The sequence below is a fragment of the Cyanistes caeruleus genome, chromosome 1, assembly GCF_971803275.1.
Source record: "Cyanistes caeruleus chromosome 1, bCyaCae1.hap1.1, whole genome shotgun sequence".
Taxonomy (NCBI): domain Eukaryota; kingdom Metazoa; phylum Chordata; class Aves; order Passeriformes; family Paridae; genus Cyanistes; species Cyanistes caeruleus.
This window is the reverse complement of record NC_141701.1, coordinates 26,418,087-26,437,961: the sequence shown is the minus strand read 5'-3', so window position 1 is coordinate 26,437,961 and position 19,875 is coordinate 26,418,087. Positions and strand designations below refer to the sequence as shown.

The window sequence follows — 19,875 nt, the reverse complement described above, 5'->3', positions numbered from 1 at the left end:
GAGCTCTTTGGTTCTTTCCAGTGCCTAAGGAAGAAGATCAGTAAATTCAATGAAAATATAATAAAATCAATGTAAACCTCAGTTATCAAGAAAGTGCTATCGTGCTTTGAAATGATTCTGTTAGATACAACATTGTAATGTAACCAGCACCATTCACAGCACCAGCCTACAAATTCTGAATCATCAGTCTGGATTTACCCAAAGAAACAGAGAGAGAAAAAATAAACCCATCCAATATTTCATGAGTCTTCATCACAAGAGAAAATAAGTGTAGAAGAAAAATACACTACGACACGTGCTCTTCCCTATTAGTCCATCTGGCTCTTACCTTGCCCTGTCCTATGCTAAAAGCACTAAGAAGGAAATGCTTCACTGAAGTTACAAACACAACAATACAATAAAAATATCTTCAGAGTGCTACATCTTGTGAGAGCTCCCATATACAGTCTACATCCAAAATAGAAGCTATACTGACAAAGCTAGCCCAGGACAGGACCACGTTAGAGATTAGTTTCAAAAATTTCTGCAGTGGTGCTACGTTCTCACAAAACAGGGATTGATCAATTACAGTAGTCTTGTTCTAGTACAATATCAAATTTTGTATAATATTGCTTTAACATTCTTCACTGATGTGTGAAAACCACTTAGCCAAACTGTGTTCATCAAATGCTTGAAATTTTATTTCAGAATTATAAGACATGGATTATCCAGAAAACCAGAAAGTCAAATTTCATCCCATTTTTCTTTAAATATTTTTAACTTTAAAGGCCTTGACTATCTTATCATATCTCTATTTTAAGACATAAAATCCATCTCTGGGTAATCTAATCCTGTCTAAACAGGAAATCCTTTCAGAGTTTTCTCAATTTCTGTAAAAGATGTTTTGCCTTTTGGCCTCAGACAGAGATAACCTTAAAATATAATAGATTTTTCACCCTCAGAATTGCTTTTGATTAATATTCTGAAAATCAGAATTCTTTTCTCTGCAATAAATATCTACCTAAGAGATTAATTCAAATTGTTTATTTAGAAGAAAAGAAACACACAACTGCACTGGTTATAAAAGAGGTCCTCTAATTTTAAGGAGGTCCTCTGAATTTCCCCGAACCATGCTATTACATTGACTGCTGAGGAGATTACAGAGTTTAAAGGTTCATCATTTGAGAAGTTCCAATAACCTCAACTGAATTATGGGTCCTGAGCACCTGAACAAAAGTTACATGATCTCCAAACACCTGTAGGTAAGTGGTCAGCTTGGAGCAGGGCTTTTGAAGAACTCTCTTTCAATTCAAGTCCTGACATTCTACTTGAATTTCCATTCATGTACCAGAATGCTTTTTGTATATTTTCTTAAAAGGCATTAAAGAGATGGAAGATGTTTTCATGTATGTTACACAGATGATGCAGACTGCCCAATATCACTACAACATGGGGTGGGTCAGTAGTTACTTCCTCCTTGGAAACTGTCACTCATGTCTGAATCTGCCTCATGCAGTAAGTAAGGTCATTCCAGAACTAATCACCAGTAATGAAAAAGTAACACATCTTCTTTCAGTAAAACAACTGCTAACTCAGTTAATAGCTAAAAGGATCAAATAAAATCTTTAAATAACATGTCTTAGTTTAATTATCTGTCAAGTCATGCCAAATGAAATACACCCAGGCAACAAATGTGATTATAATGAAACAGAAGGGCCACTCTTTTCCTATTTCAGACACTGATATAAATCTCTCACCCTCATTTTCAATATGAACATAGGTCTTTTTGGTCTTACTTATAAGTTTATAAAACTTACAAGTAATTACATTAAAAGAGACAAATTTATGGCTTAAGTTTTTGACATTGCCTTTAAGAAGAATTTTCTAGGCCTTTTCTTCCTACTTTGAGGTTTTTTATAAGCACTTGTCCCTCTAATTCCTATTTCCATCTGGGACTATTTCCTTCCAGTTTTGCTCTCAGAGGAGGATAAAAAGGTAAAAGATTCAGAGCTGGGGCTGGGAGGCAGAATACTTAGCTTTCCAGGGATATGATAATGATTTTTCCATGATATTGCCATTGTATGTGAATGAGATCATGCAAAAAGAACCAACACCGGTCTCTAGCTGGAGGTAGGACAGAAACTCTTGGTTAAAGAGTAGGAAAAAAAGAAAAAAAAAAGAATGAGTAACAAAGACAGAGTAGAAAGAACTGAATAAACCTGTGCCAGAAGAAATTAATTATTTAAATTTTTTCAACAACCAGGCATGGACATCAAGATTCTACTGATCTTTGTCAACAGCTGACATTTGTTTGTGAGGTTCAGTGAAGAAAGATGCAATCAGGAGTCTTTTCTCCTATTTACTGGTAGCTCAAAAGAAGGTTTATTTTATACTTTCTGTTAATGCTGATTCCAGAAATGTTGTTTGTCCCTACAAGGGCTTGTCTATAACAGCTGAGTTCAAACCTCCTGACATGGGGAGGGAGAAAGAATTTTCTATGTACAGCTGCAGGCATTGACTGCAATACCTCCCTAACTCTCCATAATAATTCTAAACTAAGAGAAAACTGCAGAATCATAGGATGTTACAGTTTGGAAGAAAATTTAAAGATCATCTAATCCAAATTTCCCTCTCATGGACAGGGACACCTTTCACTAGACTGGGCCTTATCCATCCTGGCTTTGAACACTGTCAGAGTTGGGGCATGCACAAACCTTCCTGGGAAACCAGTATCTCACCACACTCACAGTAAAGAATTCTTCCTAATATGTAGCCTAAATTTCTCCTCTTTCAGTTTGTACCCATTACTCCTTGCCCTATCTCTACAGACAAATTAACACAAAACAATCAGTGGAATAGTTGTCACACTTGCTTTGGTACTGTTGGAAGCTGGGATTTACCCATCCATTCCATTTCAGTTAGTAATAATCAAGGGTCCAGTTGTTCCACTATGAAACAATGGGGATGTACAGCATGGTGAGGACAGGAATGCCAAAAGAAAGGAGACACATTGACACAGGAAATGGGTTTTATGAAAACAGACTCCTAATCTTCTGCTTGTATTTTTGCCTCATCACCTGAATTTCCGTGCAGACTGGCTCTTCCAAGAGCTGTAATGCTCTTGTTCTGCATAGGCACTAAGCTGCCTATGTCAGCAGGATATAATGCTGCCTGTGGAGTTGCACAAGCCAGCTCAAATACTGGAGGCAGTGTAACTGCACTACAGAAGTGCTCTGCCACAGCTAATTAGACTAACCACTGCATCATGTCCTGGGAACATTCCCTAGGAGTGTTCCTGCGATCTGACACTACATTTCTCTTAGATTTTAATTTCCAGGGTGGTGTATCCTTTGTTGAGCATAGACTGCTCCATGGCCTTTGAAACACTTTGGATGTTGAGCTTTCCTACATGAACTGACTCAGAATATCCAAACCCATCTATTTGTTTTTGGTTGGGCCCTGTCTACTATCACAAACTCTTGCTTTCTTAGTAAGCTTCAGGTTAATTTGTGAAGCCCTTCATAGTTACCAGCAAGCACGACTGTCAGCTTCTGTTCCAGGCACATGCCCAAATTACAGCATGCTCCAATAACAAACCCTCAATGATATGGTACTATGGGAGCTGAGTCTTAAAAATGCCTTGACTTTGTAATGCAAGATTATTTCACTTGCAGTGATTTCCCACATCTTCCTACTCTATGTTATACCAAGAAATCTCTTTACTGTTTTAAACTCCCAGCAGTCCAATAGTTTTATAAACAGTTACAGAAACAGTACCTGCTATTCCTGAGCCAGAACAGCCGGTTATTACTCATATCCTTCACCTGGAGGCTTCTTCTACATTTTCCAAATATTTTACTTCCAAAAATTATACTTTTACACTTTGATTTACAAGTGATACTCTGATACTCCGAGGAGCACTTTGCACTGCAGAGTGGATGAATTTACCAGTTCATATTCCATTAATGTCTACCCTGACATGAGGAACTTATTAAAGAAGTTTTCAATAGATCTGAAAACAAATTTGAATGTTAAGTGTCCTGAATTATAAAAGGAGATAAGCCTCTCTTAACATGCATACTTTCCTTCTTTAAATTCAGTTTTTGTTCTTCGTCTAGATACTGTCCTAAAATATCAAATATTTGGTTAGGACATCAGCATTACCATGTTTATGCTCATGCCTGCTTTAAATTTATAATCTGTCGTAACAGTTCAGGACTTTTTCTACCCACTTAGCAAGCTGCCCCTCAAGAATCCCAAACCATAAAAATCTATTGCAGGGACACAAAATCTCTGTTGAAGAAAAATATTGAAAAATAAGATTTCAATGTTCTAGAATGTAATCACAACTACTATTATTTCACTAAGGTCATACAATTATTTCTCTAAGGAAAATCTGGACTTTTCCTTTAATGATATACCACTTCCTTAGGACACTGGTACACTAATATATTTTTCTGAGACTGCAAGGACTGACTTCTGTGTTCAACTTTACAGAATTTTGACATGCAAGGAGGTTGAAACTAGAGAAACGGCTGTCAATACTTGAAAAGGGAAAATTGCATTGCATTAACTATTGCAAGCTTGCCTTTCTCATTTAATCTGTGTTTTTTTTTCCTGTGCAATACTGGTTTGGCAATATTATTCAGCAAAAGAAGAGACTCCTGAAAAACTTCTCATATCTTAAAAGGAATAGAAAAATATCCATTTCCATATAGTGTTAGTTACTACAGAAGAAATGCTGACCTCACTGATTTACTGTCTGCTTATTAAATAGCTCTCTTCTCTTTGGATTCAGTTTCTGAATGACAGGCTCCAGTTTATCGCAAACTGCTTGCCAGACACTTCTTCCAAGAATCAACATTCATTAGGCTATATCAGCAGGATGACAAACAGACCTGGAAACCCTTTGTTGATCAAGTTGTGCAGAAACTTTCACATCTGTCTTTGTTTCTCTTCATTCTCTTTACTTTTTCACTCCTGGCCACCAACCCAAGTAAGATCCAGCTCATGCCCAATATGAGGTTGGGCATGAGCTTTTCCATACACAGTCTTTCAGTTGCTCCTTTGCATTGTTGCTGCTTCAGACAGACAGAAATGCTTATGCCACATGTCACCAACAGAAATGAAAGCCACATATTAAACTATTTCCTTACTTTGATTTGTGAACATGAACAGTAAATTGAGCAAATGAATGTCCAGCTTTAATGCAATAATTCTTTTCAAAAATTAGAGAAACAATGCATATACAAATATTTCCAGAAACCGAAAAATGTTAAACAGCAATAAAATGGCAAGTAGCTTGCAAATTCAGCAGGCAGATTTACATTGCTGTTACATCTCTTTTGATAGTATTAAATAGAGCCATGATTCAAAGCTTTTAAACACATGCTGTACTTATTTCTATGGAAACTAAAAGTTTGCTTTCATTTAGAGCTGCACACCAAGAAACCTTAAAAAATCCATACAACCTATTTCAGAAGGAAAAGTGCCCAATTCTCACAGTCACTTATCACATCACACCAGAAGGGTTTTCATATGACCAGCCTACACACCTCACCAGCTAAACTGCACAATGAATAAAAGAAAGAGCTCGTGGCATTTCCTTGGACACTTGGCTGGTCACCAAGGGGATGAATAAGGACTCTGGATTCATAAGACTAACCCCTGAAAAAGCTCTCAAGCATGTACACAATCACCAACCCCATGAACACACATACACACACAGGCAGAGCAGCACAATCAAGAACATAGCAGTGACTGAACGGCTTTTTCTCAGGTACCAGGATCACTGCTCTTAAGTCTCTCTTTTGAGAAGAAAAGTTACTGATCATCATATTAAAAAAAGGTATGAAACACTCCCATTATGCATTATGCAGAGAAATAGTTCTGTTTGAATGTATTTTGAAGGAACATTTAGAAGTGATCCCCACAATGAAAAATCTTTCACTCTTCCTTCAAATGAAGTAGGGTCATTTTCAGATGAAATCACAAAACTGACTGCATGTATATGGGAATGAAAACAATTTTAAAATCATGCACAGACAAAAATATTCTAAAAAATACTTCATACAGAGGCCATGAACATTTTTCTGAAAGTATCTGCTGAAAATTCGGTGTTGCAATTGCCTGGTTTTGCATTTATTCTTATTTGCATTGCCTTTTCTAAGCTCTTTGAGTTTTCTTAGGAAGCTAAACAATCTAGTTCTATTCTAACAAAACCTAAAGCTAATTTATGGGTTTGATTGTTGATTTAAAAGCTTTTTGCTTTCTTTCGAAGAACTCCTTGTAAAGGAAATGTTACAGACATCTGTCTTACAAGAGTGGCTGATGTATTTGCATGTAGTTGCCATGAACAAAATTGTTCCCAAACCAAGAAAGCTTCAGAAATTTCTGTCAAAAAGAAACAAACAAAACCGACACCAAGGAAAATAGCTAATAACAGAATCAAGCTGTACCTAGTCTGTTTTGCAACTTCATGGATTTGGCCTTCCATTCAAGAACTCAACCCCACCTAGCTTTTACCTCTGACTGTGCTGTCACACAGACATGTAGCAGAAGGCATCAGAAGTGTCTCATGAACAACAAAGTCAGATTCAACCCAGACATCTGACACAAGGAAAGCCAACCACAGCACCAATCACTTCTCTGAGCCCCATTAGTCTCAACACTGTCAATGTGGTTTCAAACCATGATATTGCCCAGAGAAGCTGTGGAATGCCCCATCCCTGGAAGTGCACAAGACTAATTTGGATGGGGGTTTGAGCAACTTGGGCTAGTGGAAGATGCCCCTGACCACGGCAGCGGGGTTGGAACTCAGTGATCTTTAAGGTCACTTCCAATCCAAACCATTCTATAACTCTACAAATACCCTTCAAGTATTTTTCACTAATCCTTTACTTAAGTCTAACTTTTATAAATGTTTTTTTTGGAAGCTTATGTTTTTCAAGTTAGTCTGAAGTTGATCCTTTCCAATTTTAACAACAGCACACTGAATAACACTAATATCAGGGCAATGTTAATGCTCATCACCATGACAGAAGTATAGCCAGACTAGGAGCAGTTTCTGGAGCAACACACACAGGAAGGTGGGCAGCTGCAGAGGACTGGGGCGTGGGGGAACTGTCCAGCAGTGCAGGAAATACACTAGATTTTGCTTCTCTACTTGCAACTTCTTGGTACCAATCACCAAACCCAAACCAGATAACATCTTTTCCCTGAGAGCCGTTCCTCTCTGCAGTCCTTACAGAAGCTTAGATGTGTGATGAGAACCCTCGCATGCTTCTTTTTCTGTTACATTCATGCCAGCGTTCAACGGACAGAAAATACCAAAAGCTGATTAAGGTAAGCAGGCACTAAAGGATATTCAATCCACTGCACTAACCAAAAAGAATTAAAGTGTCATTTTTTAAGTCAGAATTTACATAATGGAAACTTCTCCTTCCGTATCTATATTGTGCTGCATTTTTGAAACGCTGGCTAGCTAATATGAAAAGTATTTCTTTAATAATGTTGGATTTAATTGCATAAAGTAAAGAAAAGTGCATTTCACACTCTTAAATTATGGATTACAATCATCTTCTCCAATAGAGCTATGAGATCATACAGTGCATTAAATGTTAATTAGGATATTTTCTTTCAGTTTCTCCATAAATTTAAGGACATGGGAATGAATTCTGTGAAACAACTTGGGGCAAAATTCTCTTCCCTTTTATCTCGGATCAAAATGACAGGTATAGCAGCAGTGCACTTGAACAGCATTTTTTTCTAAGCAAAAACTATATAAAATTCAAACTGACTTAAAAAAAATTCTCTGATTCAGAAAACATGCCAGGAAAATATTTTAAATAATATATTAAACTGGATAGAAGATTTTTAACTGGTTTGGAGAACTTTGCTTGCTATGATTATTGCATTTTTTAAAAAGATTTTTTTTTTTTTTGCAAAGCACAAAATGCATTTCCATTGGTTTAGTTGAAGTCATTATTGGGATGCTTCAGTAAACACAATTGCAAACTAAAGACGTGCAAGCCTCATAGTATTATTTTTAAATAACATTTATCCTTGCTCCAGACTCTTCTGTTCTAAGTAACAAAAAACAACATAAGAAAAAACATGGCAAATATTCTAAATTAATATCACATTATACAGCCAGACCATTGGCAAATCAGTTTAAGTAATGCTTTGATAAATTTTTAAGCATACTGATTCTACACCTCACATTTAAACATAGTTGAGCCATTAAGCAATAAACCTAAGACAGTGGTTCAAGTATTTTTATTATGACTTTCAAACTGTTAAAAAAACAGAAGATACAGAGATTGAAGTTCTTTCTTCACTACATGCAGTGGGAAATTGAGGTGTTTCAATAAGGGCAAAATGGCACAAGAGGATTAAAATAGTTGCTCTAAAAGCAAAGCTGAAACGTTGCAGACAAACCCACACACTACACTGCTGGTAGAATTTATTTTCACATGTCCACCAGGTTAACACCAAGTTTTCTGGAAAAAAATAGGGTCTATCTGATACATCATTTTAACTGTCAACTAGTAATCAAAGCTGGTGAAGGCCTTGGCAGTAGCAAGACAGACATCACCTTGGATGATTAATGCAAATGACCAGGACTGATAAACTGATACTCTAAAATAAAGTCTAAAAATATGCATATCTGAAAATAAAATATCTTACATGCCTTTAAAATCAAAAATAGTACCTTCAACACTCAGTACCTTCTTTAGAATTACAAATTATCCAACTAATGTTAATGAGATCAGTCTAATGAGATTTTATAATGGATTTTTATCTCTACTCTTGCAATAGAATTTCAAGGAATTTACTTATTGCACAGACAATTGTTTTTGATGATTTCTAAAAAGATGTTTTAAATTTTGAAGTAGTTTTATTGTAAGATTTTTAAAGTGAAACTAAGTATAAACTTACATATTTGGTTATTTGGGAGTAAATATAATCCATGTAAATAACAATACTCAGATGTTCCACCTGTTGAAAATAATGCAATTTAAAAGCTAGAATTGCCTAATAGCCTTAGGTAGAAAACCACACACAGATTCAGAACCAGTTTCCCCAGGAATAACGAATATTCCTATAAATGAAGAAAAATAAAGGTGATAAATTAAGCCTTAATGAAAAAAGAGAAGATTATTGTTGATTATTCAGCGAAAATGTGGACTTTTTAATTTGGTATAGTCAGAAATCTGTATATTTTTTCTGCTGAAGCCACCAATGCTTCTTCACTGCAGTGCTTCTACACTGTGGTTTCTCTGACAAAACATTATTATTTCTTTCTTTTTTTTTTTATCATTAGCTGTCTGCCTTAGAATTATGTTGTGTATCTTTACAGTGACTTTGTAAGGTCTTCACATTCTTGTATCCTCTTGACTGTAAATGAATTCTGTATCTACTAATTCATCTTTATTTGCAGCTGGCAGATGCAAAGATGTTAGTTACACTCAGGAGACACTGACATGTGATTTCTTGAAATGTAGAGGAGTTACAATTTTCCCTTTAGCAAATCATTGCATGTTTCATTTTCAAGAAATGTGAGTCCCAAGGCAAAATGAGATTATTAGACTAACTTACTTGCTTTTAAAACAAGCATTTAATAGTCAACAGCTTTTTCAATTCTAATATTCTTAGCTAGCTTAGTTCACATAACTTCTGGTTAAAACAAAAGCAGAGTGCAAGGGAACAGAGCAAGCTTGGCCACATCATTCTGCCCTGCCTTGGATTTACAAGCTGACAGAGCTGTTAAAATGATTCTTCTGGTAGAGGATGAAGCTGCAAAGAGGCCTGGAGTGAATGTTAGGCTCTTTTGTGAGCCACTGATGCTGCAGAGAAGCACTGGTAGCATTTTGCCAGGTCAGTTCATGGTTAGTTCGTAATTCACAAATTAAGCAGTTTCCCAACAGGGAACATTCTACCTGCTGGTTCAGATTTCATGAAGAAGGTCAATTACATGTTGCCCTGTCAAAACTGAAAGGAATTGGTCAGTCAAGCAAAAACATATACCTGAACTTCAACCCTTGACAAAGACATGCCCCACACTGAACCCATGGAACAGCTCATTTGTAATCCTGACTTAGTGCTGCTGTACAGGATGGGGCATAAAATGAGCTATTGTATTGCCCAAAACATGCAAAAACATAACAAGTCCAGGGTAAAACCTATTTTAAATATTTAATACTATTGACATGAACAAGATCTTTAGTCAGTAGTAGTATGATGTAATCTCCCTTCCTTAGAAATATTACAAGTTCTTCTGAAAAAGAGAGCTTTTGAGTTATGCACATTCATGTAATAGTACTCTGCCCTGAAGTACATGCACAGGAAAAATCCTTTATAGACCAAGCTTGTAAAAATCAGGTTAACTGGTAAAATTTGTCTGCAAAGTCTGAGGTGCCAAAACAAGCAGTGTACACTTGATGTAATACCTTTTCCCCCTAGACTCCAAATTTTCTTCATACCTACAGCAGATAATACTGATAGAAAAAAACTCCAACAAACTCCTGTCTGTTCTGCTTGCACTCTCTACCTGCAGGTTGGCTTCAAAAGCCAAAACTGCATGTAGGTATTTAGGGTTAAATACATGTAAACAAGTGCACTAGCACTATATAATGCATACACAGAATAAAAGTCACTTGTCAGAAAGTATTGACAACTGCCAAATACTCTTTAACAATCATCTAAACACACAGAAACACAGAAATCTTGGGCATAATTACTTCTGGGTTTAATTCAGTGTATGACATTCTTAAACTCTTGCTGTAATGTCCAAGAATGTAGGTTGTTAAAAATGGAGGCAAATATTGTTTGAATTAAAACATCATCAAAGGAAAAATAGACTATCATGTTAATGAATTATTATTCTCTTATTTTCTGTTCATAAACATTGACAAAATGCAGGAATCCAACATGGACAATGACAAATAGCATAAAGAGCCTTAAGAAAGGAAATAGAAAACTAATGCCTCTGCTCACTGGTGAAAACCCTCGAGCACACTGGTATAAGTTGACTGATGTCACCTTACTGCTCTCCTCACTTACTCACTAGGAGCCTGTTGCTGTATTTTTTTGATTCAGCAGAGCTAAATAATTCATCAGGGCACAGCGTTTTGTGAGCAGGCCAGACTGTAGGCACCAGGCCAAGACCAAGGTCACCATGGAGACCTGCATGCAGCTTCATCTCCCTCCCTTGCAAGGAGAGCCTATGAAAAACGGCATCAGCTGAGCAGCCGTGCTCATTTCAGCACTGAACAATAGGTATAATAAAAGAAGAAAAGAAAAAAAGAAGGAAGCAGCAAAATAAGGATATAAAAGCATCTTCTGTAGCTGCGTTGAAAGACTGAAATGACAAATGAGTCATTAAGCAGTTCCTATTTGGACTGCCACAACTATTATTTTACATGAATGAAGTACTAACCCCCCCATTATTAGTAAGAGCTATTTCTTCTCTTCAAACAAATAGATTATCCTATACAATGCAGATGGAAAATTATTAAAGATGGATTTTCTTTAGAACTCATTTTTCTTACTAAAATAGAGTTAGAGGGGTAAAATGAAATCCTAACACAGAAATAAGATTTATTGCTTAGATTTCTTTTACCATCTTTTGCATAGTTTCTGTCTAATACTGATTTTTAGAGTTCTCTCATCACTCTTTAAAAAGACAAGCATATTTATGATCAAACATAAAACATAAAAGTCAGAAATGGAAAAATTATATTACATCAAAGAGGAAAAATGCTTTTGAACTGTGTTTATTGAAGGGTTGTTTTATTTTTCACTAAATGTTTTCCATTAACGTGAAACCAGCATTGTTGTATGCTTTATGAATGAAAAAAAGAAAACATATTCTGATGTATTTGTAGTAAATCAGTTTAACTTCATAACCACTATTTTTTCCTTTTTTTTTTCTGCTGTGTAGTGATGTTCCTTGACTATCTTGTTCTCCAGGCACCTGTTATTAAACATCATCATATTTTATTACACAAAACCACCTCAAATGCAAAAGCCTGGTTATGTTTTTATTAGCTATATAAAGTATAAACCTTAAAAAAATCTGTATTCTGCAACCTTCTAAACTTCTTGATTTTTTTTTCTTCCTCACTTGTGACCCTATTTATTTAGAAACAATATGAAACACCTCCCACTAGAACATTCCCATGTCCTCAAGCTTACAAATTTATTGGAAAAAGTGATTCTGTGGAATGCTGACATCACATTAATACAGTGTAGTTACATATACATAGACTTTGCAAGCCACGGTGAGCTCTCTATAGGTGATAGTGGGAAAATATAGAGTATGAGACCACAAGTACATAAGTGAGAGGACCACATGACTTCTGTGTGGTAAACCTGAAAACAGAAGAAAAGTATCTCTGACTGCTTACCCTGAAAGGTCTTACAGAGCCTCCCACTGCCTGCCATACACACTCCTGTTAGAGTTGCAGTTTAGTATGGACCAATTCCTTTATTTTTTTTCTCTGTAGTTGTTAATCCCACCTTCTGCTTAGGCTCAATGTTTTCCAGCAATATTTTTATCCACCCCTTCTTCTTACAGATTTTGTTTCACTAAACTCTGTAGTCTAAGTACAAGATGGCTGAGTGGAACTAATCAACTTCTGATTTTCAATTTTCCTAAAGAGATTCTCCATGTTCAAATTATAGACCATGAACAGAAGTCCCACTTCATTTTGCAACAATGTTGCCTCTGGTAATTGCATGTGTGTAAACTATACAGAATTTGAGACCAGATTCTACTGAGATAACGCTGATAGACAAAAATTGGAAACTAGTGCAGTTCCTGAAAAAAATCTGAGGAGATAAAAGTCAGGCAACCCTTGATGTCAGAACCATCAGGCCTAGTTTAAATCCCAGTCCACACACCAAAACCCACCCTATCACCATATTTCTTTTGTCTTTGCCATCTAACTATTAAGGAGGCAAAAGAGCTAAAAAAATATTTTTTCATGTTAGAGAAGATTTTTTTTCAGAGTAATATATTGGCATGAAACAATTCAGAAAACTGACTCTTGTCATCACATATTTTCTGGGCAGAAGGCATGTGGGACATCTTTTCACTATTTCATCACACCAAAAACAAGAGTTCCCTTGTCTGGAAAGAGACTGTTAAATCACAAAAAAAATCTGTGCTGATGTTCTGACACACTTCAGAGAGAAAAATAAAACAAGTTTAGTCCATTTTCTCATTATAAAATGCTAAAAATCCCCTAAATTTAAAGCCTTGCAGCTCAGATTGGGATAATCTGTTGCTAGAAGACCAAAGGTCACTTCAGGAGGAGAGAAGACCTCTGAGGGGAGTTTTCATTCTTGATGATTTAACTACAGCCTTCTAAGCCAGCTGGCCATTGCATTTATTTTCTGTTGGCTTTGACAGGTCTGGTTTGCTTCCAAGGCTGCACACAGAACAGCCTGGTTATCATGGATCTGAAGACCTCATTACGAATGTGTAAAAAACCCAGATATGGTAACACAAACACCAGCAAGTGTTGGACAGCTGAGGAAATGTGCTGATGATTTTGATGCCCACGCTGATTTAAATGGACTAGAAGAGATTTAATTTCAAATCACAGAATATATTGAGTTGGAAGGGACCAAAAAGGATCATTAAATCCAGCCTTTAAGTGAATGGCTGTATGAGGACGGAACTTCCAACCTTGGTGTTACCAGCACCACACTCTAACCAACTGAGAGAATCTATTCCAGAGCTAGGCCTTTTATCCTCTCCTGAATATGCATAGCTTGTAAAAAAAAAGAAGTAGTTGTTCACCTGCCTTAAATTTATCTATTGTCCCATCAATATTGCATTTACACCCTTGTAAATCCTTGCAGTTACTTATGTTAGTAAATCTTTTTTTAAAAAACTGTTGCTTGTAAATAGGAAAATATTTAATAGCTTAATTTATTTCTAAAATGCACACAGATATAGTATATATTAGTTTGTTGGCAGATTTTTTCCTTTAGAACACCTTTTTCCTTTAGTTTAAGTGGACATGGGGAAAAATATAGAAAGAAAATTACCATGAAATTTTACTATAAAATGTTGTACCACATGGATTCAGTGACTGCTTATGGTGTATGTCAAAGACAAAAGAAAATAAAGAAAAATCACATTTTACGACATAAAGCTTCCTTTTATCATGATCATGTGGGACACAGAAGACATAGGAAATGGATTCTTTGGACTTAATTTTCAGCTACTGGTCTGCTCTTCCAGTCTTCTCTGGACAGGAGTCCTATAGCATACATAAATGTCATTTACAGAACTCAGGATTCTATTAACACAGAAGACGGTAAATAGTCATTTACATGAGGTGCACTAATTTTCACCTTGTCCCAAAGCAATTTCTTCTTTCCTCTTTATCCTTTCAGGAGAAAGGAAAGATGGGGTAGAAGGTATAAGCCCTCATCTTCTGTCAGAGGAAGCCACACCTTTAAACAGAGGGAGGCAATTATCTCCTTTATTCATGGTTGCTTGGGTCTCTTTCCATCTCCAGGTTTCTTTAGCAGTCAGGTTCTCTTAAGCACTCTGATGTTAGTTATTTGATCTCCATTTCTTTTTATGCTGTGTAACCCTTGCAGAGAGTATGGCTTATGTGCTAGCATACACAGGATTTTAAAGCTCATTAACAGGAGAACGTGTGACACTGTGGCCTGACGCTCTTCTTCCAAAGATATTAATCATCATCTCTGGGTCTGTCTCTTGTGGCAAGGTTCGGGAGGATTAACAGGCATCAGTTTCCTCATGTATATACCTATGACAGGCTAATAAAAGCATCTAAGAAAAATCCCATTTGACAAAGCAGACCTTTGTCAAAGGTCTGCTGAAGTTTCACAGGGCTAGAATGGTAAAAATGTATTGCCATCAAGCACGGTGTATTGTGGCTTGCTATTGAGCACAAAGATCCCATTACCAAACATCTCACTTATACCTGAACTTCTACATATGAGGAAGCCTTCTGGAGCAAGAACTTATAGATCCATACCATGATTCCTTAAGAACTTTACCACCACACCATAGTAACTGCTCTGGTATGTGATAGATCCATATAAATCACTAGGGATGATGGCATTTGGCAACTGGGATATTTAATCAAAGAGTGATCACGTCTAAAATGTAAAAGTGGTACAGTTTGGAGACTCAAAAAGAACTATAGGATGGTGACAGAGTGATTGAAAGAGTGTCTAGAATGATGACTAACATTTTCCAGCATATATATATATATATATATATATATATAGAGAGAGAGAGAGAGAGAGAGAGAGAGAGAGAGAGAGAGAGATAGATATATAGATAGATATAGATATATAGATAGATATAGATATAGATATATAAAAGTTTCAATAAATGTCCTGTAAAATCCTACAGAAAGCGCAGAGATAATACTTTTACTCAGCGTTACTACTGTTATGAGAATGTGGTTGATGATGTCTGTCAAGCATTTTGAACAATGGCACATTTATATTCAATAATACAAAAATACAGGATGCATACAGGACAGCTGACCCCAACTGACCAAAGTGATATTCCATGCCATTTAGTTTTATATTCAGCATATAAAGCTGGGATAAGAAGGCACCATGGGGGGACATTCAAAGTTGTGGCAAGTTCCCAAGTCATGGCTATGCAAGATGGAGCCTGGCATTCCTGGGCATGGCTGAACCACGGGAAGTGGTGAATACCCTCTTAGCTCTCCTCATTTGCACAGGTTTTGCTTTACCTCTACAATTTCCCTTACCCCATTCCATGGATTTTCTTACTTTCACCCTTCCAATTCTCTCCCCCATCCTACTGTGGTGAAACTGAGATGTGTAGGGCTCAGCTGCTTCCTCGGGTTAAGCCAAGAAAATTACTTAACAAAACGCTAGACTGGCTAGCAAAATGAAATACAGCAAAACAGATTTTAAAGTTAGGAAGGGATCTCTCCTAGATCTCTGTCCAAAAGGAGTAAAGTGATGTAGGTTTGGATCTACTCATACAAATATTAATTTTCTGCCTTTGGATATGGGGATTTCGGGGTCAGGGAGCCCAATCAAGTATGAGGCACAGCAGGTAGAATCAACAACTTTCACAGTACCTGTGTTTCACTTTGTACTGTAGGACAGATACCCCTTGCATATCACAATCAGTATCACAGACTATACATCGCTGTAGTGACCCGAGTGTATCATACATTTTAAAAGAAACACTTAACCTGGTCCTTGGCTAAAGGAAGAAGCAGTAAAACAGTTAATGCCAATGGAGTGGCAGTGGTGCAATCTATCTCATACTCTACTCATCCATGTGGAAAGGAACTGCAAATAATTTGTCCCAGGATCAGTTTAAGCAAAAATGCTACGTCAAAGTTACAACATTTACACTTTGTTCTGCTGGTCATTATTCAGATCAGAATAAACAAATTTAAGAGAGAGAAATTTCAAGTTGGTGAAATTGAAACAAGAAACCATGTTCTCATTCTATATCATAATGAAATACAAGAAAAGTATTTCTAGTGATCTGGTATATACCTACCTGTGGATATAGATAAGTTAAACCTACTGATAATAAATTGCCACATTTTTAAGGGCTTGAATTTAGACACTACCTTGAAAATTTCCAGACACTTTATTAAAAGGATTCCTAATCAGGTTTCCCCATCTCAAACAGTTGTGTTGCCTCACTTGGTATTTTCTTGCATTCTAACATTTTCTAAATAAAATAAAATAAAGAAAAATAAATCTTAATGACCTGAAGATAACTTTGCCAAGTACACTTGAAACATTTCTAGAAAATTATCAGCCATATCATCATCTTGCAAGAAATACTCTCCTGAATTACAGGTACCCCACAGTCTGCAGCATTCAAGCTACAGCACTGATAAGGATTAGTAAGAGCTAATCCTGGGAGTAAAGAGAAAAGAGCAAAGTAACATGAAGCACTCTAGTTGGTCACAAGGGATTCACATCTTCAGACATAACCCCTCACATTTGAACTGAAAGCTTTGTAATAGAAGTGCTCCAAGTGAAACCACAGGCACACAGAGGTCAGAGTAAAATTCCTGCTTTTTCAGTCAGAACACATATTCACTGTAGTGATTTCATTGTCACTAGTCTCACTGTATTTTCGATATCCTTTCAGAAGAAAGAAGTCTTAAGAAAAAAAACTTAGAAACTTAGAAATTATGTTAAAAAGCAATAAGAAAAAAACATATATGATAATAACAATATTTACATAAAAACAAGGAAGGATCTGAAAAGCTCATTCCAGTAACTCTGATTTCACTTTTAGAACAGAAATTGTAAATACTTTCTACAGCCTAGTGCAAAAACTTTAAAATTGTATGCAGCATAGAACAACCAGAGTAACTTAAATTCATTGAGAAAAAACAAAAACAAAACCAGCAACACTGTATGTATTGCTGATATGACAGAGATAAATTTTACACAATGAACATTTTATTTATGTCACTTTCAAATCAGTTCATGGTGCATCACAGAGCAGTTTTACCTACAAGGTCAAACATTAGAGAAGTTGCTCACAAAGATTAAGAAGTGGCTTTCAAAACAAGTATGGAGGGTGTCAGATCAAGAGAAAACATTTGACTTGTGTAGGAGTAATAAGCCCAGTAGGTATCAATAGCTTGATTTTGTTTACACATTTTATACTGAAGGCAGTATTTCACAGACTATCAGAGCAAGCTAATAGTATCAATGACAAAAAGCCACTCTGGGCTTTTTCCTTTCAAGATTCTGACTGGTCCAGCTTTCTTAAAAACAGTTCTCAATAGCATGCTTTCCCAGATCTAGGCTAAAGTCCTCTGTTGTGCACTAGGCTGAGGTTTATAAAGAGAAATGGAAAGGAATAAAGCAGAGGAAGGCTCTAAGCACCACTCTGAATGTAGTTCTTAAAGGCTAATATTGCTACACCATTGCTACTACAGGAGTTCAGAGGGCTGCTAACACATAAAACAAGTAGAAAATCTCAGCTCGGTTCCCAAAAATATAGTACAGATCAATTCTCAGTGGCATTCTTCCTTGATAGTCTTGTGAAGTACCAAACAGTGATGAGCCTTGGAAAGCTCTCATGACTTACCTCATCCTCAGCCAAAGAGACTCCAGGAACTGCTTTCTTCCATTCCCTGAATCATGTTCCAGACAGGAATCGTGTCACCAGCATACAACTGTCCACATGCCTCAAAGGGCCTTTGGTTTTCTCACCAAAGAGGAACACATTTTCCAGCAAAATTTCATCCACTGTGAGACTTTACCCGAAGACACGGGCCAGACTGTGAGGTGACAATGCAACACTTGCATCATCCACAATCTACACATGTACATCTACAATGTAATAGAATTTACAGGGTACTGCAAACATACAAACTGCATGGAAATCTTTCACTAGAGCCAGCTGTGCTGGTCATGATCAGAGGTGACAATGTTTCTGCTCCAGCTGATTCTATTTTTTCACCTCCACACTTGGGTGCTCCTTCTCCTTAGAGAGATCTTTTTGGAACTGCAGCTAAAGAGCTGAATCTAACCAAATCAATACAATCAAAGTGTGAAGTCTCAACAGATTACCTCATCTGTTTTTTCAAAACTGAAAGCCACACTATCCACTGCTTTTGTGACACATTACAGTCTGTTTCTCTTTTATCTTTTTGAAATTCATTACCTGCTGTCTCCTTTCTACCAAGAAATGTTTTCAGAAGTGTAGGACAGAATTGGGGTGGCTGATTTAAAATACCCTCTATTATAAATGTATATGGTTAAAATAATGTTAAATTCCCAATCTGCATTCTTGACCAAGTAGAATCCTTATCAGCAGGCCTTCCAGAGGCCATCCTCTGACTTTCAACTCCTGATTCATGACATGAATTCAATCAGCATGGTAATTTTGAAGTTTCAGTTTATATTGTTGGTAGCCAACTGTCTATAGTGTTGTCATCACCCCTTCAACCAATACTCACTGAATATGTACCAATCAATGCATTTTCCTTGTGAAAATATTACCTAAGCAATCAGCTACTAAGCAGTCCTATCTTGTTAAATTTCATATATCTCAGAGTGAAATAAATAAAACAACAAAATAAAAAGGACCAGATTAAATAGGAAAACATAGAATTTATATTATCTAAATATTCATCTAAAAATTCATTTGTATTTAAATACTCCCTTCTAAATTAAACTCCTTAGCTCAAAAATTAAAGTTAGTTTGTGACTAGAAGTGCATGTCACTACTGATATTGGTACTTCAATAAGCTGCTTTTGAAGGTCTAATCCCAAACCTCTGCAACACCGGTCCTGTCTCACTTTCAACCCTATTTTTGTCTCTCATTGATGCTATAACTTACTGAATCAAGAGTACAAAGTCACACAGTTTAAAAGCAGTAAAACCTGTGTTTTCCTTTACCTCCTGGAGAAATTGCAACACCTTTAAAAATAAAAGCTAAATTTCAGGAGAACTACCCAGACCCTGCAGCTACAAACAATTAGCATCTAAGTCCAAGAATCAAACAGGCATCCCCTGCCGTAGTGATGCATAAGGTCAGCCAGATAGCTACTGTTAAACAGTTTAAAGGTGTTATGCAAATTGTGTAATCCTAACAGTTGTCATATAATGAAAAACAGTGTTTGTTAGCAGTTAGAAGTACTTTGACCTTTTGAAGTGGCAGGTTTTAACAGGAGCAAAAATAGAAGCAAATACAATTTTGAAGACAATCAAAACAGAAAAAAAGGTATGAAGTAAGCTGTGTGGCTATTGCTAAACAGCTTTCATGTTAAACTTGTGGAAAGCTTCTTGAAGACTTGGCTTACTCTATAAAATGAAAATATTGTTTCTTCTTTAACTGTGTATTTGTCATTCTTGTTTCAAAAAGA

General features: G+C 36.4%; 1 protein-coding gene and 1 long non-coding RNA gene across 2 annotated transcripts in view; both read right to left on the bottom strand.

Annotated features, from left to right (window-relative positions):
* Window positions 1-19,875, bottom strand: part of MMP16 (matrix metallopeptidase 16) — a 166,946-nt gene that overhangs the window by 131,295 nt on the left and 15,776 nt on the right. The window lies entirely within an intron of this gene.
* LOC111924577 (uncharacterized) lies at window positions 16,610-18,266 on the bottom strand. Its single transcript, XR_002861720.2, has 2 exons — window positions 18,092-18,266; window positions 16,610-16,708 (listed from the first exon to the last, which is right to left on the bottom strand). It is a non-coding gene; the product is annotated as an uncharacterized LOC111924577 (long non-coding RNA).